We start from the raw sequence: 10,630 nt of genomic DNA on the forward strand, positions 1-10,630 counted from the left end.
CGGTTTCTGCCTCCCCTCCCCCCGCAGAGAAAAATCTTGACGCCTCTTGTTGTCAAATCTAATTGCTGAGGAATATATTCAATGACCGAATTCCCACTGTTCCGTCAGGTGTAAAATTCCGAAAGTAACTGCCGTCAAATTGGAAATTCCTCTTCATCTCCGACTTAGACAGGATGTTACTCTGGAACCATGCTCCCTAGCTCTAGGTTCCTCAAGGAGAGCGGAGCTTCCTCCCAGCATCGACACTTTCAGCCACCGCACAATATTATATGTTTCACTCAGATCACCTCTGGTTCTTCTAAATACCAATTAGAAGATTAATCCACCATGTTCAGGACTCCGGCCAGCAGAGGCAACAGTTTATCTATCGAACACTCTCCAATGTCTTTTCACTCTTGAAAGTAGAATTACATCGACCAACATATTCTACATTGAAGGAAATGTAATCCAGGTTTTTGCCATCTGTCTTCGGAATTTCCCCTCTAAACCCCGGGATTGGTCTGTGGATCTGAGCTGTGATTCCCCCACATTGTCCCCTACCCATCAACCCCTCAATATGTCTTCGCAAATTCCTGCAGCTGCCAAGTCCACATAAACCAATCAGGAGGTGGGGGGCGGGGCTGATAAAGGAAAAGGGCGGGGCTGTCAATCTGTGGGGGGGGGGGGGGGCTGGGCTGTCAATCAAACGGTGAAGAGGAGGAGCATTGCAATTTAAGTGTTTTCCTCTCAGTGAGAAAGATTGTTTAAAAGGGAAGCTGAAGGGGAAGATGTATCTGTTGCTGGCTCTGTTCATCATGTTTCACCGTGAGGAACTTTCCCAACAACAATTCTTATTCAACATCTAACTTTCCTTTCCACTTGCTGACCTCCCTCTTGCTCTGATCCCTTCTGTTCTTTCTATTTTTCGACACCTCTCCGTCCTTTATTCTCCACCATTCAGAGTGTCCAGTTTCCTGATCTCCTCTCTCTGTCTCTTCCTCAGATGTGAAGTCTCAGACTATCCGCCAGACTCCCGCCGCCGTTTCTAAATCTCCAGGGGAGAGAGTGAGACTGAACTGCACTGTGAAGGGGAGCAGCAGTACTCTCAGGATGTACTGGTACAGACAATACCCGGGGAGGGAGCTACAGCTGATGTTTTTGTTTGCACTGCTGCCTCACAGCTCCAGGGACCGGCCTTCGATTCGCAGCTTGGGTCACTGTCTGTGTGGAGTTTGCACATTCTCCCCGTGTCTGCGTGGGTTTCCACTGCGTGCTCCGGTTTCCTCCCACAGTCCAAAGATGTGCGTGTTAGGTTGATTTTCCATACTAGATACCCAATAGTGTCCCGGGATGTGTAGGTCAGAGGGATTAGCGGGGTAAATCTCCGGGGTTGCAGGGATAGGGCCTGGGGTGGGATAGTGGTCGGTGCAGACTCGATGGGCTGAATGGCCTCCTTCTGCATTGTAGGGTTTCTATGATGCCTCCTCTCTGCCCCCTCCACCAATATGTCCGGTTGAATTTCAAGGCTATTTCCTCCACAGTTGACACTACTTCCAATCTTCGCATCATTCGCTCCAGGTGGTTTCACTAAATGCCTCCTGACATAAGCAACGAAGACCCGGAGTTCATTTGAAATCGCTGTCCCCTTCATCTGGAACGCACGCACCCACAGTCCCCCACAGCTGTACCTCCACCATCATCGACCAGAGGATATGTTTCTCTCCAACGACCCAAACAAGTTCTTTGATTACCTTCATGTTCCTGATTGGTTTTACAAATGCAGACTTTATAAGGCAGTTGTTTGAAACTTTCCCTTGTAATTGAAGTGGATACAGAATGTGCTTCAATGGGGATGGTGGAATCAACAGAACTCTGTCCGGAGAATACGTGATGTGACTGCAATGGGAAATAATTCAGGTGCATTAGATGCCTCCGCTGATTTTAGAAAACGTCTCCACTTGTGAAATCCCCTCATGTGATTCTCGCTGTCTCTCACTGGGAACCTCACACCCCTCTTTCAATGTTGTCAGTTCTTGCTGAGATTCGAACAGTAGATCAGCGCTCAAACATCGAAATTCGACCGAATACAGCAGAGTCTGTGCAACCTGTACAGAGAGGGGATCAGGAAGAGGCCATTCAACCTCTCCAGACAACTGTCCCAACCAGTCAGATCCTGGCTGGCTCCATCGTGGCCGCAAATCCGGTTTCTACCTCCGCTCCCCCCGCAGAGAAAAATCTTGACGCCTCTTGTTGTCAAATCTAATTGCTGAGGAATATATTCAATGACCGAATTCCCACTGTTCCTTCAGGGGTAAAATTCCGAAAGTAACTGCCGTCAAATTGGAAATTCCTCTTCATCTCCGACTTAGACAGGATGTTACTCTGGAACCATGCTCCCCAGCTCTAGGTTCCTCAAGGAGAGCGGAGCTTCCTCCCAGCATCGACACTTTCAGCCACCGCACAATATTATATGTTTCACTCAGATCACCTCTGGTTCTTCTAAATACCAATTAGAAGATTAATCCACCATGTTCAGGACTCAGGCCAGCAGAGGCAACAGTTTATCTATCGAACACTCTCTAATGTCTTTTTACTCTTGAAAGTAGGATTACGTCGACCACAATATTCTTCATTGAAGGAAATGTAATCCAGGTTTTTGCAATCTGTCTTCGGAATTTCCCCTCTAAACCCCGGGATTGTTCTGTGGATCTGAGCTGTGATTCCTCCACATTTTCCCCTCCCCATCAACCCCTCAATATGTCTTCGCAAATTCCTGCAGCTGCCAAGTCCACATAAACCAATCAGGAGGTGGGGGGCGGGGCTCATACAGGAAAGGGGAGGTGATGTCAGCCTGTGGGAAGGGCTGGGCTGTCAATCAAACGGTGAAGAGGAGGAGCATTGCAATTTAAGTGTTTTCTTCCCAGTGAGAAAGATTGTTTAAAAGGGAAGCTGAAGTGGAAGATGTATCTGTTGCTGGCTCTGTTCATCATGTTTCACCGTGAGGAACTTTCCCAACAACAATTCTTATTCAACATCTAACTTGCTGACCTCCCTCTTGCTCTGATCCCTTCTGTTCTTTCTATTTTTCGACACCTCTCCGTCCTTTATTCTCCACCACACAGAGTGTCCCATTTCCTGATCTCTCTGTCTCTTCCTCAGATGTGAAGTCTCAGACGATCCGCCAGACACCCGCCGCCGTTTCCAAATCTCCAGGGGAGAGAGTGAGACTGAACTGCACTGTGAAGGGGAGCAGTGCTCTCAGCATGTACTGGTACAGACAATACCCGGGGAGGGAACTACAGCTGATGTTTTACTCCGACACTGAAGAGCATGTCAGTCCAAATGAGGCGGTGGACGGTTTCACAGCGAAGCGACCGAATGACGATAAGTTCAACCTGAATTCCTCCAGCCTGAGGGTGAATCACTCGGCCGTGTATTACTGCGCCTGGAGTCTTCACAGTGACTCAGACCTCTTTTTAGGTCAAACCAAGTAAACAAACTCAAATTAAATCAGGACAAAGTAAAAGGGGCAGCTCCCCAAAAAGGAGGGGGAACAGCCCGAACAGAAATCAAAATGCAAAGGAAACTTAAAAACATCAAATTAAAATGTGATTATTAGGGTCAATAATGCACCCCAACCCCTGGGGTGCCCAGCGGGCGCGGAAAGCGTCAACCTCGCCCGTGGACACCGCATGCTCCCTCTCCAGGGACACCTGGCCGCGAACGTAGCCGCGGTAGAGGGGAAGACAGTCAGGATGGTCACAGTGACTCAGAGAGATGGAGCAGCTCAACAAAAACCCCAAAGGCAGCAGGAAACAGCTGCTTCACACAACACTGCGCGGTGCTTTTAGCGGCCGTGTTTTTTCGTGCAGAGCGAAAATGCTTTTGACAATAAAAGCAGCATTGCTATCAATATGAGTAACTGGATGTAAAGAGACGCCGGAAAAGGTAAACACGAAAAATACCGAACATGTTCGCTTACACATTGACTGTCTGCACTTCCCGCTGCCCCGCAAAAGCAGAGAGCATAATTAAGGACCCCACGCACCCCGGGCATTCTCTCTTCCAACTTCTTCCACTGGGAAAAAGATACAAAAGTCTTAGGTCACGTACCAACCGACTCAAGAACAGCTTCTTCCCTGCTGCCATCAGACTTTTGAATGGACTTACCTTGCATTAAGTTTAACTTTCTCGACACCCGAGCTATGACTGCAACATTATATTCTGCACTCTGTCGTTTCCTTCTCAATGTACGGTATGCTTGGTTTGCATAGCGCTCAAGAAACAATACTTTTCACTGTATACTATTACAGGTGACAATAATAAAGAAATCAAAGAAGGTTGGGGGTGAGCTGCCACTAATAAATCCATCAAAGCAAATTACTGCGGATGCGGCAATCTGATTAATCCAAATCCACTAATAAATCCCATCGGTATTCAAAAAAAACTTCTTTGTTCCAAGACTGCTGAGGATCTGGAACCCGCTACCACAGGGCATGTCTCGCGGTGAACGTCGAACGTTCACTTAAGAGTTAAATAATAAGTTGGAGAAGTAGATGAGGGATATGTTCGGATATATCAGCAACTCTTGGAGCTAATCTATTGAACATCTTCTCAGACTGAGGGCGAGTGTGCCCGGATCAGTCGGTTTTGATGAAACAAGCAATGATAGAACATGCAGCCGAGACAGCGAGAAATGAGGAGGTTTGTTTTTGGGACTCTGGTTCATTCCTTCGAGGGACCAGCAGAGGGCAGCACATGACCATGAACTATCTCCTTGTCTGCGACAAGCTTTATGAAGGAGTGGGGGAGGGAATTGAGCCTCTGTAACCTGTTCCTGTGTTTCTATCCTTGGAATTCCGACCAATCACAAGAATCCTTACAGTGCAGAAGGAGGCGGTACGGCCCATCCACTTTGTACTGGCAATCTGAAAGTTCCTTCAGCCGAATCGCGCTTCCCTGCCTCGCGTAACCGTTCACATTCTTCCTTTGAAGATAGCGATCAACTTCCCTTTTGAAACCTCGATCAAGCCTGTCTCCACCACCCTCTCAGGAAGCTCGTCCCAGAGTGTTAAAGCATTTTGGAATGTTATCAGCGTTTTCTCCCGTGATGACTGAGTTATTCAACTCTCCTGCCATTTCCTGGTTCCCCATTATTCGTTCCCCACCCCATTCTCTGAGGCGCCTGTGTTCACTTCCATGACTTATGCACATATACACGCAGGTCCCCTTGCTCCTGCACCTCCTTTAAAGTTTCTCCTTTTGCTTTATACCGCATCCCCACTTTCTCCCTGCCCAAATGGATTATCCACTGCACTGAAATTCATCTGTCTCCTCCCTGCCCCATCCACCAATATGTCCGGTTGAACTTCAGGACTATTTCGCTCACTTGACAACACTTCCAATCATCGTATCATCCGCTCTAGTTGGTTTCACTAAATGCCTCCTGACACAAGCAACGAATTTGAAATTTCTGCTCCCTTCATCTGGAACGCCCGCGCCTGCAGTCCCCCAACTGCACCCCCACAATCACCCTCCAGAGAACATGTTTTCCTCCTTCGACCCAAAGAAATTATTTTATAACTTTCATGTTCCTGATTGGTTTCCAAATGCAGATTTTATGAAGCAATTGTTTGAAACTTTCGTTTTTAATTGAAGCGGATAAAGAATGTACTTCAATGGGGATGAGGACGGCACGTGAGCACAGTGGTTAGCACCGCTGCTTCACACCGCTGCTTCACAGCTCCAGGGACCTGGGTTCGATTCCCGGCTTGGGTCACTGTCTTTGTGGAGTTTGCACATTCTCCTCGTGTCTGCGTGGGTTTTCTCCGGGTGCTCCGGTTTGCTCCCAGAGTCCAAAGGTGGGCGGGTTAGGTTGATTGGCCATGCCAAATTTGCCCATAGTGTCCTGAGATGCGTAAATTTGAGGGATTAGTGGGTAAATATGTAGGGATATGGGGGTAGGGCCTGGGCGGGATTGTGGTCGGTGCAGACTCGATCGGCCGAATGGCCTCTTACTGTGCTGTAGGGTTTCTATGATTTCTATGGGATGGTGAAAGCAACTGAACTCTGTCCGGAGAACACGTGATGTGGTTGCAATGGGAAATAATTCAGGTGCATTAGTTGCCTGTTGTTGATTCGCCTCCGCTGATTTTAGTAAATGTCTCGAAATGTGAAATCCCGTCATGTGATTTTTTTCTGTCTCTCACTGGGAAACTCGTATCCCTCTTTCAATGTTGTCAGTTCCTGCTGGGATTCGAATATTAGATCAGCGCTCCAACTTCGAAATTCGACCGAATACAGCAGAGTCTGTGCAACCTGTACAGGGAGGGGATCAGGAAGAGGCCATTCAACCTCTCCAGACAATTGTGCCAATCAGTCAGATCGTGGCTGGCTCCATCGTGGCCGCAAATCCGGTTTCTGCCTCCCCTCCCCCCGCAGAGAAAAATCTTGACGCCTCTTGTTGTCAAATCTAATTGCTGAGGAATATATTCAATGACCGAATTCCCACTGTTCCGTCAGGTGTAAAATTCCGAAAGTAACTGCCGTCAAATTGGAAATTCCTCTTCATCTCCGACTTAGACAGGATTTAACTCTGGAACCATGCTCCCTAGCTCTAGGTTCCTCAAGGAGAGCGGAGCTTCCTCCCAGCATCGACACTTTCAGCCACCGCACAATACTATATGTTTCACTCAGATCACCTCTGGTTCTTCTAAATACCAATTAGAAGATTAATCCACCATGTTCAGGACTCCGGCCAGCAGAGGCAACAGTTTATCTATCGAACACTCTCCAATGTCTTTTCACTCTTGAAAGTAGAATTACGTCGACCAACATATTCTACATTGAAGGAAATGTAATCCAGGTTTTTGCCATCTGTCTTCGGAATTTCCCCTCTAAACCCCGGGATTGTTCTGTGGATCTGAGCTGTGATTCCCCCACATTGTCCCCTACCCATCAACCCCTCAATATGTCTTCGCAAATTCCTGCAGCTGCCAAGTCCACATAAACCAATCAGGAGGTGGGGGGCGCGGCTGATGCAGGAAGAGGGAGGTGATGTCAATCTGTGGGAGGGGCTGGGCTGTCAATCAAACGGTGAAGAGGAGGAGCATTGCAATTTAAGTGTTTTCTTCTCAGTGAGAAAGATTGTTTAAAAGGGAAGCTGAAGGGGAAGATGTATCTGTTGCTGGCTCTGTTCATCATGTTTCACCGTGAGGAACTTTCCCAACAACAATTCTTATTCAACATCTAACTTTCCTTTCCACTTGCTGACCTCCCTCTTGCTCTGATCCCTTCTGTTCTTTCTATTTTTCGACACCTCTCCGTCCTTTATTCTCCACCACACAGAGTGCCCAGTTTCCTGATCTCCTCTCTCTGTCTCTTCCTCAGATGTGAAGTCTGAGACCATCCGCCAGACTCCCGCCGCCGTTTCCAAATCTCCAGGGGAGAGAGTGAGACTGAACTGCACTGTGGATAGGAGCAGTACTCTCTGGATGTACTGGTACAGACAATACCCGGGGAGGGAGCTGCAGCAGATGTTTTTCTCCAACAGCAAAGACCATGTCAGTCCAAACGAGGCGGTGGACGGTTTCACAGCGAAGCGACCGGATGGCTATGAGTTCAACCTGAATTCCTCCAGCCTGAGGGTGAATCACTCGGCCGTGTATTACTGCGCCTGGAGTCTTCACAGTGACTCAGAGAGATGGAGCAGCTCAACAAAAACCCCAAAGGCAGCAGGAAACAGCTGCTTCACACAACAATGCGCGGTGCTTTTAGCGGCCATGTTTTTCCGTGCAGAGCCAAAATGCTTTTGACAATAAAAGCAACATTGCTATCAATATGAGTAACTGGATGTAAAGAGACGCCGGATAAGGTAAACACGAAAAATACTGAACATGTTCGCTTACACATTGACTCTGTCTACAATTCCCGCTGACCCGCAAAAGCAGCCAGCATAATTAAGGACCCCACGCAGCCCGGGCATTCTCTCTTCCACCTTCTTCCACTGGGAAAAAGATACAAAAGTCTTAGGTCACGTACCAACCGACTCAAGAACAGCTTCTTCCCTGCTACCATCAGACTTTTGAATGGACCTACCTCACATTAAGTTTAACATTTTTCTACACCCGAGCTATGACTGTAACATTATATTCTGCACTCTGTCGTTTCCTTCTCTATGTACGGTATGCTTGGTTTGCATAGCGCTCAAGAAACAATACTTTTCACTGTATACTATTACATGTGACAATAATAAAGAAATCGAAGAAGGTTGGGGGTGAGCTGCCACTAATAAATCCATCAAAGCAAATTACTGCGGATGCGGCAATCTGATTAATCCAAATCCACTAATAAATCCCATCGGTATTCAAAAAAAACTTCTTTCTTCCAAGGCTGCTGAGGATGTGGAACCCGCTACCACAGGGCATGTCTCGCGGTGAACGTCGTACGTTCACTTAAGAGTTAAACAATAAGTTGGAGAAGTAGATGAGGGATATGTTCGGATATAACAGCAACTCTTGGAGCTAATCTATTGAACATCTTCTCAGACTGAGGGCGAGTGTGCCCGGATCAGTCGGTTTTGATGAAACAAGCAATGATAGAACATGCAGCCGAGACAGCGAGAAATGAGGAGGTTTGTTTTTGGGACTCTGGTTCATTCCTTCGAGGGACCAGCAGAGGGCAGCACATGACCATGAACTATCTCCTTGTCTGCGACAAGCTTTATGAAGGAGTGGGGGAGGGAATTGAGCCTCTGTAACCTGTTCCTGTGTTTCTATCCTTGGAATTCCGACCAATCACAAGAATCCTTACAGTGCAGAAGGAGGCGGTACGGCCCATCCACTCTGTACTGGCAATCTGAAAGTTCCTTCAGCCGAATCGCGCTTCCCTGCCTCGCGTAACCGTTCACATTCTTCCTTTGAAGATAGCGATCGACTTCCCTTTTGAAACCTCGATCAAGCCTGTCTCCACCACCCTCTCAGGAAGCTCGTCCCAGAGTGTTAAAGCATTTTGGAATGTTATCAGCGTTTTCTCCCGTGATGACTGAGTTATTCAACTCCCCTGCCATTTCCTGGTACCCCATTATTCTTTCCCCACCCCATTCTCTGAGGCGCCTGTGTTCACGTCCATGACTTATGCACATATACACGGAGGTCCCCTTGCTCCTTCACCTCCTTTAAAGTTTCTCCTTTTGTTTTATACCGCATCCCCACTTTCTCCCTGCCCAAATGGATCATCCACTGCACTGAATTTCATCTGTCTCCTCCCTGCCCCGTCCACCAATATGTCCGGTTGAACTTCAGGAGTATTTCGCTCACTTGACAACACTTCCAATCATCGTATCATCAGCTCCAGTTGGTTTCACTAAATGCCTCCTGACATAAGCAACGAACAGCGCCCCCCCCCCCCCCCGGCGCTCATTTGAAATTTCTGCTCCCTTCATCTGGAACGCCCGCACCTGCAGTCACCCAACTGCACCCCCACAATCACCCTCCAGAGAACATGTTTTCCTCCTTCGAACCAAAGAAATTATTTTATAACTTTCATGTTCCTGATTGGTTTCCAAATGCAGATTTTATCAAGCAGTTGTTTGAAACTTTCGTTTTTAATTGAAGCGGATAAAGAATGTACTTCAATGGGGATGAGGACGGCACGTTAGCACAGTGGTTAGCACCGCTGCTTCACACCGCTGCTTCGCAGCTCCAGGAACCTGGGTTCGATTCCCGGCTTGGGTCACTGTCTTTGTGGAGTTTACACATTCTCCTCGTGTCTGCGTGGGTTTTCTCCGGGTGCTCCGGTTTCCTCCCACAGTCCAAAGGTGGGCGGGTTAGGTTGATTGGCCATGCTAAAATTGCCCTTAGTGTCCTGAGATGCCTAAATTTGAGGGATTAGTGGGTAAATATGTAGGGATATGGGGGTAAGGCCTGGGTGGGATTGTGGTCGGTGCAGACTCGATCGTCCGAATGGCCTCTTTCTGTGCTGTAGGGTTTCTATGATCTCTATGGGATGGTGAAAGCAACTGAACTCTGCCCGGAGAACACGTGATGTGGTTCCAATGAGAAATAATTCAGGTGCATTAGTTGCCTGTTGTTGATTCGCCTCCGCTGATTTTAGTAAATGTCTCGAAATGTGAAATCCCGTCATGTGATTTTTTCTGTCTCTCACTGGGAAATTCATACCCCTCTTTCAATGTTGTCAGTTCCTGCTGGGATTCGAATATTAGATCAGCGCTCCAACTTCGAAATGCGACAGAATACAGCAGAGTCTGTGCCACATGTACAGGAAGGGGATGAGGTAGAGGCCATCCAGCCCCTCCAGACAGCTGCGCCGCTCAATAAGATCGTGGCTGGCTCGATAGTGGCCGCAAATCAGCTTTCTGCCTCCCCTCCCACGTATAAAGAAATCCCGACGACTCTGTTGTTCCCCAATCTAACTGGTGGGGGATATATTCAATGGCCTAGTTCCCACTGCTTCCTCAGGGATACAATTCCCAAAATACCCGCCATGAGAGAAGAAATTCCTCTTCGTCTCCGACTTAGACAGGAGATCACTTTGAGACCATGCTCCCCAGCTCTAGAATACCCAACGACAGCGGAGCTTCCTCCCAGCATCGACACTTTCAGCCCCCTCACAATATTATATGTTTCACTCA

The sequence above is a fragment of the Mustelus asterias genome, chromosome 24 (genome assembly GCF_964213995.1).
Source record: "Mustelus asterias chromosome 24, sMusAst1.hap1.1, whole genome shotgun sequence".
NCBI lineage: Eukaryota > Metazoa > Chordata > Chondrichthyes > Carcharhiniformes > Triakidae > Mustelus > Mustelus asterias.